A 15,544-nucleotide genomic window follows, 5' to 3' on the forward strand; every position below is an offset into this window, starting at 1 on the left:
ATAATAACAAGAATGAAACATTATCGTACTGTAAACCTTGGAGCTTACACTGTAGCAGTAGTTAGTTAGTGTGTTATGAGACAAATCTGAGTGGTATGGATTTGGTGAGTGGCTGTTGGGATGTTGAATTGTGTTACTGTTTTCCCCTATGTTGAACACTCCTATTCTAATGTAAAGTATCATGTGTTGCTAAATAGAAAATGGAGAGTTAATTAAAAAATAAATCACACATCAAAACATGAAGAAAACTCAAAAAGGTTTCATATCATAGAATTGCAATAATTACTCAAATTCAATTGTTATCAAAAGAACATAACAACAATCACAAAGGTAATATTCTTACCTAGTGTGGCACTGGCTCTCTGAGTTGAGAGCACAACTCCTGTGAATATGTTACCACAATTATATAATTACCTTGATTCATTAGGTCTAAGAATCAATTATCATTGTAAAAGTATAATAAAATAAAATGATTGTGTGTCTTGCATCTTATGTACAATCTGCAATAGTAGCAGTAGCAGTGGAGACTCGGGAGTTGAAATTGCAAATAGTAAAGTTAATTAAAAGTTAATACAGTCTACAGTAGGTGGTTGTGCACTAGAAGTTACAGAGGTAGTGGTGGATAGCACTGTAACATACAACTTGTTATGTTATGTTACTAATAACCTCATCCACAGGCTTGATGCGCACAGCGCATTTGAGCGAAAGTGTCTGGGAACAAGACTACGGAAATGTCTGGGAACGAGACAATGTTACTTAAGAACTGAGGTGAACTGCTCTGAAAGATATACTGGCATTACGCCAGTGACATACATGCCATTGTTCTAGGCTTCGTCGCACAACTAACTGTCATTTCCAAAACATGGAACTGGAATATTACATCCGCACATTGACTATATGAATATACCGGCTGGATCTGGAATAATGTAGAGTAGGAGGGGCAGTAGAGTGGAGGTAATAGAGTTGAAGTACAGCAACATTGGCAGCCACTGTGCTAAACAACAAACACACATATACTACCTGTACCTATCTACCTGTACACCTGTGTAGCTGTACGGTACGGTTACTGATAAACACTCACCCATTAGAGAGCAGACAAGCAGACTCCTCCACCTCATGGTTACTTCTAATAAAGGAAACACATGTAGATTAACTGCAATAATCATTTGAATGTTTTTTATTCTGAATACTAAGAGTATTAGGTAAACATGATGTCATGATTATATGTCCACATATTATGGACAAATGTGGCAGACTAACATTTTCATAATACAAAGGGAGGCACATGAATGAGCAATGAATCTAAATATGAAAAATAAGTAAACATGTTGTCCCCCACGAACGATGTCATGTCGTTGTGTGAAAATCTAATGGGCAGAGCGTATAGGTCCTTATGAGAAACTTGTTGCTCATGAGGGGCTGCAAGTATGTGTCCTGAGGAGCAAGTTGCCCGGCAACCGTTTGCTTGACTGGGTAGTGAGTCTGAGAGCTATTGCGAGCTTAGATTGTACTTTTCGAACTTTTCGCCAATCTGGGCCTGGGCCTGTCTATCTCTCGTTGTAGAAAATACCATAAAGCATGGTAGCCTAATGCATTGTCTGTATTCAGCAAACTATAAAGACGATTTCTAATGGTGAACCAGAATCATCCCTAATTTAAATGTTTTTTTTTAGTATTTTTTTTTAAAACAGCCCACAAACACAGCGTGTAGCCTCTACGCAATCAAACTGCCCGTAATTAACTTGAATGCCAACAAACTCCTTAAATATTTACGCATTGCCCTTGCATACCCTATCGCTTTCACGTTAATAAGTTAAATGGTTATCAAAGTTCAGACTCGATCTAAAGTTTTTTTTTCCAATTGTAAAAATTGTTCACCTGAAAAAAAAAAAAGTTTGAAAACCTCAGATATTTCAAGGCGGAAAACGTGTAAAATCACAGTCACCCGACAATCTGTGCATGATTACGCTATATACGCGCCGCGGTTTTGTCCAAATAGATCTAGATTATTGGTAGCATGCAAGATTATTTGGAGGTATCACTCACCACTTTGTATCTCTCTCTCTCTCTCTCTCTCTCTCTCTCTCTCTCTCTCTCTCTCTCTCTCTCTCTCTCTCTCTCTCTCTCTCTCTCTCTCTCTCTCTCTCTCTCTCTCTCTGTCTGTCTGTCTGTCTGTCTGTCTGGAGTCCAAGTCTACCTGTGTGTCTGTTTAGTATTTCTGTCTCCTTACCTTTTGGATACATCATTATATATAACCTGACTAAGGTCCTGTCTTCTCCTGTCCAATCATGTCTGAAATGATGTGTTACAGCTGTGTGTGTGATTGGTAGACTACATATACTGTAACTTTGACTTCACAGTCCATGTTCTGTTCCCTTGTCCACACATGTTTGGGTCAAATCTGACCGTCTGAATTTCCCCTTAACGGTAGGCTCTGGGATATGAGTCATGTCTGTGAAAACAGAGCAAATTTAATCAAAGATATTGTAGTGAACAAAAGTGAACAAGAGTGTCCACTCATTCCACTGCTCCCCCGACATAAGGTAGAGCACATGGGCCAATGGAATTCAACTCTACAGTGTCATCTTTTTTCTCCTTTCTCTGAAATGTCTTTGGTTTGGATTTGGATTTTTAACAATGGATTTGTTAACTTGGTCGCAACAGTCTAGTCTACTTTTAAGTTATAATTGTTTCCTCTTTTGTGCATTTCATCCACCATTTTGAGGTCTCTGTGCTGCTGTTTCACCTGTTGAGCAGCAGAGGGCAATGTTTGTCCAGTTGTCACACCACTGGGAGGCAGAGGAGGTGAGCTGAGGAACTCTGCCAACATTGGCTTAATGTACCCAGAGATCTGCCAACTCTAACACTGGGCCGCTGCCATACATTTCTATTATAATGCTAAAAGTTCATCTTAATAACGATACGTTTTCATACATTTTATTGATAAAGTGCTCTAAACGGTAGACTTTAATACTTAAGAGTGAAGGTTAAGCTCTGAAACAGGTAAAAACACTGGTGATTGACTGTACAGCAAATAGCAAACAGCAAGTGGGAGTTAAATAAAGACAAAGTGTACATGCGGTGTGTGTATCTGTGTGTGTGTGTGTGTCTCTGTGTGTGTGTGTGTGTGTGTGTGTGTGTGTGTGTGTGTGTGTGTGTGTGTGTGTGCGCGCAATAGGCACAGAGGAGGCTGAATAGTTGTTGATGTGCATGCAGCCTGCCATGCAGTGCCTCCATTAGTCTCCATCAGAGTGGGGGAGAGAGAGAGAGGGAGGGAGGGAGAGAGAGAGAGAGAGAGAGAGAGAGAGAGAGAGAGAGAGAGAGAGAGGGAGGGAGAGAGAGGGAGAGAGAGAGAGTGTGTGTATGCATCTGTGTTCAGTGGAGGTAGTGGGGGACCACTTAAAGCCAGTTTGAGTGCTGTAGATGAGCGATGAATATGAGATGTGTTGATTCCGGCAATGAGAACCCACCCATTGAACACATACACATACACATACACATACACACACACACACACACACACTCCATTGAGGCCAAATGGAGGGTCTCTTTATCTTCCTCTCTCACCCTAAGGCCAGGGATGGGGTCCCAGGACAAACACCACATCTCTCTGACGCAGAACTAGCTTCCTGCCATTACACACGCACACGCACACACACAAACACGGACACACACACACACACACACACAAACACGGACACACACGGACACACTGAGCAGATACTGACATGCCTTAGCTCACACACACACACGCACACAGACACACAGACACACAGACACACACACACACACACACACACACACACACACACACACACACACCTGACCTGGATAGAGACAGCAGGCTGTAAATCCTCCCCATTCACTCTGTCCATTAGGCCTTAGTGTGCAGCTGAGCCATACGCCCTGCACAAAGAGACAGAAAGGATTAAAGCAAAACACCCATGCAAACAATAGAGGGAGATAGGAGGGGGGGCAGAGGAGGGGGGAAGGGGAGGGGGGGGGGAGAGAGAAGGGGGGATGAGGGGGGGGGGAGAGAAGGGGGGATGAGGGGAGAGGAGGAAGGAGAGAGAAGGGGGGGATGAGGGGAGAGAAAGACGGAGAGAGAAAGGGGGGGATGAGGGGAGAGGAGGAAGGAGAGAGAAGGGGGGGATGAGGGGAGAAGAGGAAGGAGAGAGAAGGGGGGATGAGGGGAGAGGAGGAAGGAGAGAGAAGGGGGGATGAGGGGAGAGGAGGAAGGAGAGAGAGGGAGGGGATGAGGGGAGAGGAGAAGGAGAGAGAATGGGGGGATGAGAGGAGAGGATCACCTCTGATCACCTATCAAATATGTCACACCCCAAATTAAAGAAGATTATCCCAGACTACGGCCGGGTGGCGAAGAGCCAGAGTACCCTGAGACGGCAAAGATGAGATACAGATCCTCTACCAAAGCCAGGAGGTTAACCTGCTCACACCATGATGAGGGGAGAGGAGGAAGGAGAGAGAAGGGCGGATGAGGGGAGAGGAGGAGGAGAGAGAAGTGTAAGAGGAGAGTGTTTGGGGTAGAGAGGAGGAGGTATGATGGTAGCGCAGGCTTGCCTCTGACAACAGGAGGCCTTTTGGATCCAGCAATTAAACACAGCCGTCTGGCATGAACTTGGACTTGGATATTAGACCATTCCTGTAATGACTTGTATGTTTAAATCCCTGACTGTGTTTTTTCTTCCTTGTATTATGTATAATATAATAAATAATAATACATATACATATACATATGCATGTACATATACATATATATACATATTATATATATATTTATCTGCATCCATATGCAAGCACTGATGATTAAAATGGCGTTATTTTAATTGTATTTATGATCCGGTGTATCACATGACATGTTCAAAGTCTTCCCATTGGATCCTGAATGAACATGTTGCGTGTTGTCATGTCCAAGAACTCACCTGACGAAGATTTGTTTAGAGTCCAAACGAATGAAAGCACTGGGGAGCGTTGATATACCCTGTTCTCTACATATCATTATTCACCTAGCGTTGATGATGAAGGTTATTTTGGGGTACGCACATCACCTCTACCCTTAAGTATGGCAGGAGAGGACAGAGCTTTTCTGGGTGGACCAGCCAGCCAGTCAGCCTCTGCCTTCAACCCTCCATTTTTAAACAGATTTAAAACAGAGTTCCATATCTGAGACTTCTGAGTCTGAGATACGTGTCATGAATTAATGATCAGTGCTGAGTAAGGTGCTGTCTCTAAGTGCTGCTTCTCACATCGCTGCCCCCGTGTGTGTGTGTGTATGTGTGTGTGTGTGTGTGTGTGTGTGTGTGTGTGTGTCGGGCAAGTTTAAACACTCTCTGCACACGCTCTGCACACTGAAGCAGGACTGTTAACCCGTTCCTGACCGTGTGTTTGACCTGCTGATTGTTGCTACCCGACCCCATATAGACCCACATAAACCTACATAGACCTTCATAGACCTACATAGACCTACATAGACCTACATAGACCTTCATAGACCTACATAGACCCACATATAGCTAAATATACCTACATAGACCCACATATAACTACATAGACCTACATAGACCTACATAGACTTACATAGACCTACATAGACCCACATAGACCTACATAAACCTACATAGACCCACATATAGCTAAATATACCTACACAGACCCACATATAACTACATAGACCTACATAGACCTACATAGACTTACATAGACCTACATAGACCTACATAGACCCACATATAGCTAAATATACCTACATAGACCCACATATAACTACATAGACCTACATAGACCTACATAGACTTACAAAGACCCACATAGACCTACATAGACCTACATAGACCCACATAGACCTACATAGACCTACATTGACCTACATAGACATACCTCATGTGAACTAGAAAAACAAAGGAGTATATGATTAATGGGAAAGTTATTAGTGGAAAATATTGAAAATACTCTTTTGATTCAATTTTTCTTACACCTTCTCACATCACTGCCTTTTTTGTGTGTGTGTGTGTGTGTGTGTGTGTGTGTGTGTGTGTGTGTGTGTGTGTGTGTGTGTGGCCAGGACTGGCGCTTGGAGAAGTGAACTAAGCAATAACAGGTTTGTCCCACCACTCTTACAACATTTTACATCAATATTTGACTAATAAAACTTTTCAGTTGTTTTGTTATGTTGTGTTATGCGTTGATGCTCGGTTCAGGCAAGATAAAGGTCTGTTAGTAAAGACTGTACAGATGCAGATGAATACATACAGTACTGCAGTGCAGGGGAGGCTGGTGGAGGTAGAAATAAGAGGCCAGGCTCATTGTAATGCATGGAATGGAATGAGGAATGGTGTCAAACACAGGTCAAACACAGGTCAAACACAGGTGTTTGATACCATTCCTCATTCCATTCCATGCATTACAACAATGAGCCTGGCCTCTTATTTCTGCTTCCAACAGCCTCCCCTGCTGGAGTGGATGTGTAGGTCTTATGAGCCTTAACGAGCGGTAAGGACCTGACTGGTCCTCTTAGTGTGTCTGTGACTCCAGCCAGCAGACTCTCTAATGGAGCAGCAATAATCTGATGGTCCACGTCTAATCCCATTGGGATTATACACACAGACACACACACACACACACACACACACACACATGCATGTACACACGCACACACACACACACACACACACACACACGAACACACACAAGCATACACACACACACACACACACACAAACACACACGCACACACATACACGCACGCACACACTGAACACACACACACATCGGACGTAATCTAATCTAATCCAGACCCACTTCGCGCACACACGCGCACGTACACACACACACGCACACACACACAGTACACACCGGCCGTAATCTAATCTAATCCAGACCCACTTCGCCAGCTCTGATCACCCATCAAATATGTCACACCCCAAATTAAAGAAGATTATCCCAGACTACGGCCGGGTGGCGAAGAGCCAGAGTACCCTGAGACAGCAAAGATGAGATACAGATCCTCTACCAAAGCCAGGAGGTTAACCTGCTCATGTCATGTGGTCAGGAAAAACTCCATGATCAGTCTAAAGTGCTTTGACACAAAAACCTTTGTCACACTGCTGAGCCGAACCGAGCTGAGCCGAGTTTAGCTGCTGGACTCTCCTGGGTCGGGACAATGCAAAAGGGAAATGTCTGTATGGTTCAGGTCAGCCCCGAAGTGTGTAAAGCCACAGTACACCCTACACACTACACCCTACCCTAAAACCACCCTACACCCTACACCCAACTACTCTATTCCCTACCCTAAAGCCAACCTACACTGTATACCAAAACCACCCTACGCCCACACTACACCTCACCCGACCATACACCCTACCCCAAAACCACCCTACACCCCACACTACACCTCACCCTACCATACACCCTACCCCAAAACCACCCTACACCCCACACTACACCTCACCCTACCATACACCCTACCCCAAAACCACCCTACACCCCACACTACACCTCACCCTACCATACACCCTACCCCAAAACCACCCTACACCCCACACTACACCTCACCCTACCATACACCTTACCCCAAAACCACCCTACACCCCACACTACACCTCACCCTACCATACACCCTACCCCAAAACCACCCTACACCCCACACTTCACCTGACCCTACCATACACCCTACCCCAAAACCACCCTACACCCCACACTTCACCTGACCCTACCATACACCCTACCCCAAAACCACCCTACACCCCACACTACACCCTACCCTAGTGAGGGGCTGTACAGAGGCTAAAAGCTATTTGTCAACTCAGTACAAGGTGATCTTCTCCAGGGTAGAGACAGATCAGACCTGCTGTATGTTCTGTTCTCATCTCACACCTCTTTGACTTGGCCTGTTGACTCCTCAGTATCCCTCCTCGTAGACGGGACAGGTAGGAACTCCTCTCTCCTTAGCTGTGAATTAGTCCTGTTCTGGGGAGACAGTAAAGAACAACGGACCACGACCCCAACCAGTGACCCACCTCACAGAGAAGAGACTGCCACCCCCTCCTCTAACCACCACCACCACGCCACCCCCCACCCCCCACCCCCCACCCCCGGCCCCTGTTCACACCTCCTAATGGTGCCTATGAGGTGTGAGGTGTATCGGGGGAGATAGGGGGAGAGAGTCCATATGGCTGTGGGGAAGGAGAGGAGAGAGAGGGCATGTAGCTGTGGGGGAGGAGGGGGGAGAGAGGCCATGGGGGTGGAGGGGGAGAGGGGTAGAGGGGCTATGTAGCTGTGGGGGAGAGGGGCCATGTAGCTGTGGGGGAGGAGGGGGAGAGGGGCTATGTAGCTATGGGGGAGGAGGGGGGAGAGAGGCTATGTAGCTGTGGGGGAGGAGGGGGGAGAGAGGCTATGTGGCTGTGGGGGAGGCGGTGGGAGATGTATTGGGTGAGGATGGGGAAGAGAGGAGGGGGGAGATGTAACGAGGGATGAGATGGACAGATGACAGACTGATATAGTCTATAGTAACGGTCCTCTCCTCACTCTCTCCCAGACCGCTGTATCATAAAGATCATAATGTTCACTTCAAAAGCAGTCTGTCCAAATTGTACGGGAGGTAGGGTCCTCTGTGGCTCAGTTGGGAGAGCATGGCGTTAACAACGCTTAGGTTGGGGGTTCGATTCCAGCTGTGACCATATATACTGAAAAATGTACGCACTCACTGCAATGTAAGTCGCTTTGGGTAAAAGCGTCAGCTAAATGGCATATATTATTATATATAGGTAGTATAGGCTACAGCCAGACAGCCAGTCTTAACCTTGCAGGATGACACAGTGTATATGACTGATTAGCAGGTGACATAATGATATATAGTACAGCATGGTGATGTCTGAGTCTGTGATGAATGTAGAGCTACTCACCAGCAGTTACTGCCGATGGCACTTGGTTCCCATCGAGGTTTTACTTCGGATGACTGATGTATAGATGATTCACTTACTTGAGACAAATGTACTTATTGTAAGTCGCTTTGGATAAAAGCGTCTGATAAATGACTCAAATGTAAATGTGGAAAGTGCTGATAACCACAGTTGGACAGAAGTGTTTGGATACATTTCAGAAGGGTTTGTCTGGACTCGGCTGTTCATTTTGCTATGTAAGGCCCTGTGTGGTGTCTGCATGTATGCTACTTACAATAATGTCAACATACTCAGCCATGAGTGACACACACTAACACAGGCAGCTAGAGAACAAACACACTCGCTCTCACACACGCTCACACACGCACGCACACACGCACGCACACACGCACGCACGCACGCACGCACACACACACACACACACACACACGCTCATGCAGGCCCACACAAGGGCATATGTGCCAGGGGTGACATGTCTCCCCTTCCCCAATGTCAGAAGCAGTCAACATTTTCCCCCTCAATAATAAGATAATTATTTTTGCTGTGAAACTTTTATTTTGAAAAACAAGTCGCCGATTTCATTGGAAGATTTCTATTTTGAAAAAGGCCTCCACACTGCTATTGTCAGCCTCAGCTTCAGTACCATCATTAGCCTACTCACCGCACCGGGTAAAGTAACTGCAGGCAACAACAAACTGTTGTTGTAACAGTAAGTAAAAAGTGAATAAATGTGAATAAACTTTGAGATGTTCCAAAAATGTGGGAAACGATCAGCTTTTTCCTGGCTAGTAGCTACTGTAGCTGCAGTGTCAGCTTTTATCTCTGGCACTTGCAAACTGAGCTAGCTAACATTGGGTAGTTCTTGCTGTTTGAAAAACTGATCGTGAGTAATGTTGTGTATAGTAGGGAAAATATAATAATATAATATATGCCATTTAGCTGACGCTTTTATCCAAAGCGACTTACATTGCAGTGAGTGCGTACATTTCAGTATATATGGTCCCAGCAGGAATCAAACCCACAACCTAAGCGTTGTTAGCGCCATGCTCTACCAACTGAGCCACAGAGGACCAGCGGACCACGAGGACCAAGAGGACCAAGAGTACCCTTAACATGGTTGTTTAATTGAATCCACATTCACAGTCACACCACCACCATCCACACCGATCTGTCTGAACACTCGGAGGACAGGTAGTTTGGGTGACGCGGGTCATGCTAGAATGACGACACCTGTCGTAAGACAATGCACACTGGTACAATCACACTGGTATTCAGTACAGCATGAATTGGACTGTACCAGAGGAAGTGGCTCTCCGCAAGGCCTCCCTTAGCCATCCCAGTCAGCAGACAATTGTGGACCAGATCTGGTCTTGAGGTGACACATTTCGCTTAGTGCTGGAAATGGCAAATATTATATGGGCCATATTTGGTCCAAATGTGGGGGGCCAGCCCTGACTGAGAGTCGGCAATTTGCTGTGGGACAGCTCTGGTATGAGGAATGTGGCGTTCCTGCAGCTACTGGGCCATCTTTGGTCTGAGTGAGAAGAGAGAGAGAGAGAGAGAGAGAGAGAGAGAGAGAGAGAGAGAGAGAGAGAGAGACACACACACACACACACACACACACACACACACACACACACACACACACACACACACACACACACATTTGAGCATGATGATAATCCAAATGGTTTATTTCATTTCATACTTTAAGCCATCCCTCCTTTCATACTTGAAGGTCCTGTCCTTAGATCATGTTTGAAATGAAACACATATCATAAGTTCTCCTTGGTCCTTCTCCTTGGTCTAAATATGCTACAGCACGAATAGGGCAAGCAGGAGCGATATTAGTGGCCATATTAGGGCAGAAATCCAGAGTCTGGCAATGGGGGCAAGAATGGGGTTCACGCACACACATACATACACACAGGCAGCTACAGAGTGGGGAGGGGGGGGGGGGTTTGGGCATATGCGCATCCCCCCTCCCCTCCGCGCGACAATCAACACGGCAGAGAGAGGCGCGGAGTTTATAGAAAAGTGTGTGTGTGTGTGTGTGTGTGTCTCTCTCTCTCTCTCTCTCTCTCTCTCTCTCTCTCTCTCTCTCTCTCTCTCTCTCTCTCCTGACTGACTGACTGGTTCGCTCGCTTCACCTAACTCACTAGCGCATCTCTAGGGACAGACACACACGCACAAACTCAACACACAAATACATACACGCACACACACACACTGGAGCCCGGCGCGGCAGCAGCGAATGAACAGCGCGCATTAGCCCCGTTGCAACCATAACTTCCCCAGCAGCATCAAGCGGCCTCTGCAGCCAGAGCCAACAGCCGCTCCGCTCCGCTCTCTAGTAACCGAGGGGAGAAGAGAAGAGGAGACTGCGGATTTAACATTGTTCTTTGGACGGATTGTTCCAAGGACGCGCAAAAAAAATAAAGTCGTGAGCATTTTCGTTTTTTGAGGAATAAAAGGAACCGGCTTGTCAGTCTACCCCTCTGAAAAGCATCGCGGTGTAACGGGACCAGTTTTGACCACGAAAGAGCAACAGCCGCTACCGGCAAATCAGTGAGGTAAGAGAAGGGAATGTGAGAAGGGAGAGCACGATTCACTCATCATTCATTTGAGATGGTTGTCTAGATTATATTAATTTTGTTCCTGCATATTAAATGCGTAACGTATTTGTTCACTCATTGTTGTCCATATTCAAACGGCAGAATAGCGCATGATAGATCGATAATGAACACAGCGGTTTGGGTGGAAATTGCTACTTTAGGTTCGATCCCGCCTCCATCCTCGGCAGCGAAATGAAACAACGGAGGTTACATAAAACTTGGATTTCTCCGCGTTCCTCCTCGCCTAGCCTCACCCGACCCTGTTTGGTGATAGATGGTGTTCCTGCACTTTAGAATGCGCCTCTGGCTCTGTCAATGTTTCCTCCTCAGTTTTAGACAGCGCAACAGACGCCGACACAATCCCAATCGCATATAACGTAGGCCTACGTGTTTATTGATCGGTGATCGATAGCTATAACATTTTCATACGCGATGATGATACTACACAGTGCATCGCATTCTGTCCACACAATTATATTATAGCACATCTTTTGGATTCATATTCACACATTAGGGAGCTCTGTCGCCAGATTTTCCATCATTAATCACACCAGTCAGACAACATGTTTTATTGTAGATACTGACTGCAGAATTGGGAATTCAGCCTCCTCCCGTCCTCCTTACACCAGGTCGCCTGCTAGCCTGCGGCCCCGGTGTTCTACCCTGGAGCGGGCCTGCCGTAGGCAATGACATATTCAACACATTTAATAATGTTAGCAGCACATCACACCGCCACCTGCTATGGCACCAGGAACAATTTTAGTTGTCTATGAGCAAGGTCAGTTGACTGGAGCTCTTGACAGTTGCTTCATTGTCAAAGATCGGACTCATCAAGCTAAATAGAGATGAGGCTGGAATTTTGGAAATATTTGAAGAGGGCTGCTGTGTTCTGTTTAAATGTTTTTAATGCAATGCTATTTTTGTTCTAATCACTCCCCCAGACACACACACGCACACGCACACGCACACGCATGCGCGCACACACACACACACACACACACACACACACACACACACACACACACACGCGCGCACACACGCACGCACGCACGCACGCACGCACACACGCACACACATACACACACACACACACACACACACACACACACACACACACACACACACACACTAGTCCATCAAGCTGTAGTGGAGACAGACACAGTGAGGTTAATCTCCTCCTCTGGATGCTGCTGACCTAAATCACTAGCCGACCTACATCCCCTAAAACCACCCTACACCCCACAATACACCCTACCCTAAAACCACCCTACACCCCCCACTACACACTACCCTAAAACCATCCTACACACTACACTAGAACTACCCTCACCCCACACCCTACACCCTACCATAAAACCACCCTACACTAAAACCACCCGATACCCTACCCTAAAACTACCATATACCCTACCCTAAAACTACCCTACACCCTACCTTAAAACTACCCTATCCTCTACCCTAAAAGTACCCTACACCCCAACCTACACCCTACCCTAAACTAACCTACACCCTACCCTAAACCACCCTACACCCTACCCTAAACTACCCTTACACCTTAAACCACCCTACACCCTACCCTAAAAGCACCCTACACCCTACCCTCAAACCAACCTACAGTCTACCCTAAAACCAACCTACACCCTACCCTAAAACCAACCTACAGCCTACCCTAAAACCAACCTACAGCCTACCTGGAAACCACACAACTTTCTACCTTACAACAACCCTATCGCCCTATCTCGCCCTCACCCAAACACAATCCTACATCTCACCCAAACACTCCCCAAACCATCCTCCATCCCACCCAACTCCCCTGCATCCTACAGCCCACAACAACCCAAACCCAGCATCAACACCAGCTCCATCCCACCCTACACGACATCACACCCAAAACCCTCCTATACCTCCTACCCCAATGCACCGCTACACCCACACCCCATCTAAAAGCAGTGTGTGTTATCTCAGGCAGTACAGCTCTGCTAGCTAGGTGCAGGGCTAGGGCTATACCGTATGTTAGCAACTGACGCCTAGCAACAACAATGCATAGTTGTTACCACCACAGTACACACAGGATAAAAGGCTGAGGGGGAGAACGTGGAGACCACATCGACACAAGCATCCCTGATGTGTAAGTCAAAGAGAGAGAGAGAGAGAGAGGGAGAGAGAGAGAGAGAGAGAGAGAGAGAGGAGGGGGGACACTAAAGTGTTGATAATGGATTTTCTTTGTGAGAAGTCAGGACGCACTCATCAGTGAGTGTACATTTCAGCGAGAGATAAGGAGGAGAAACAGGGAGGGAGAGAGGGAGAGGGAGAGGGGGAGTGGATGAGGGAAGATGGGGAGGAAGCAGGGGAAAAGAAAGACGGAGAGAGAGTGACAGGAAGAGAGATTAAGAAGAGATAGGGAGAGAGAGAAAGATAGAAGGGGAGTGAGGGGGGCAGGAAGAGAGATGAGTACAGGGAGACAGAGAGTTGTACTGTAGAGAGAGAGAGGGAAAGAGAAGGGGAGGGAGGAGAGCTTCCTTTCCCAGTGTCTCAGGAGGATCACATGGTGAAACCTGAGCTCTGGCAGCGACAGCCCTGCCTCTACAGCTGCAGCACAGACAAACACGGCCACAACCCTCTCACAACCCTCTTACAACCTTCTCACAACCCTCTCACAACCTTCTCACAACCCTCTCACAACCCTCTCACAACCCTCTCACAACCTCTCACAACCCTCTCACAACCCTCTCACAACCCTCTCACAACCTTCTCACAACCCTCTCACAACCCTCTCACAACCCTCTCACAACCCTCTTACAACCTTCTCACAACCCTCTTACAACCTTCTCACAACCCTCTCACAACCTCTCACAACCCTCTCACAACCCTCTCACAACCCTCTCACAACCTCTCACAACCCTCTCACAACCCTCTCACAACCCTCTCACAACCTTCTCACAACCCTCTCACAACCCTCTCACAACCTCTCACAACCCTCTCACAACCCTCTCACAACCTTCTCACAACCCTCTCACAACCTTCTCACAACCCTCTCACAACCCTCTCACAACCTCTCACAACCCTCTCACAACCCTCTCACAACCTTCTCACAACCCTCTCACAACCCTCTCACAACCCTCTCACAACCCTCTCACAACCTCTCACAACCCTCTCACAACCCTCTCACAACCCTCTCACAACCTTCTCACAACCCTCTCACAACCCTCTCACAACCCTCTCACAACCTCTCACAACCCTCTCACAACCCTCTCACAACCCTCTCACAACCTTCTCACAACCCTCTCACAACCCTCTCACAACCCTCTCACAACCCTCTCACAACCCTCTCACAACCTCTCAGAATGTAATTAAGTAAGTGAATCATCTATCCAACAGTCATCATAAGACAAAGTAATAAAAAAAATAAAAAAAATCAATCAATAAATATATATATATATATATATATATATATATATATATATATTACTTGTATTGTCTTATGATGACTGTTGGATAGATGATTCACTTACTTAAACAAATGTATTTGTTGTAAGTCGCTTCGGATAAAGGCGTCTGCTCAATGCCATAAATGTAAATGTAGAATGTAATTAATGTTCACACCAGGGGCCATTGGCAGTCGTAATGCCAGAAGCCTATTTTTTATTTATTTATTTTATTTTATTAACAGGAGAGAACTTGTACAGGGGGGTAGTGGGAGTGAAGAGGACTCTAGGGTTGGGGTTAGGGTTAGAACAGGGGGGGTAGTGGGGGTGAAGAGGTCTTTAGGAGGGACTGTTAAGATGTAGCCTGAAGAGGTGGGTTTTCAATCTAAGCTTTCTCACAACGCCCTCACAACATTCTCACAACCCTCCCACAACATTATCGTTGCTTTCACAACCTTGAGGACACTCTCACCCTCTTACAACTTTAAAATGGATCAGAGAGAGAGAAGGAGACAGAGAGAGAGAGAGAGAGAGAGAGAGAGAGAGAGAGAGGGAGAGAGAGAGAGAGAGCGAGAGAGAGAGACAGAGA

Source organism: Argentina silus, assembly GCF_951799395.1.
Source record: "Argentina silus genome assembly, chromosome: 9".
Classification (NCBI taxonomy): Eukaryota; Metazoa; Chordata; class Actinopteri; order Argentiniformes; family Argentinidae; genus Argentina; species Argentina silus.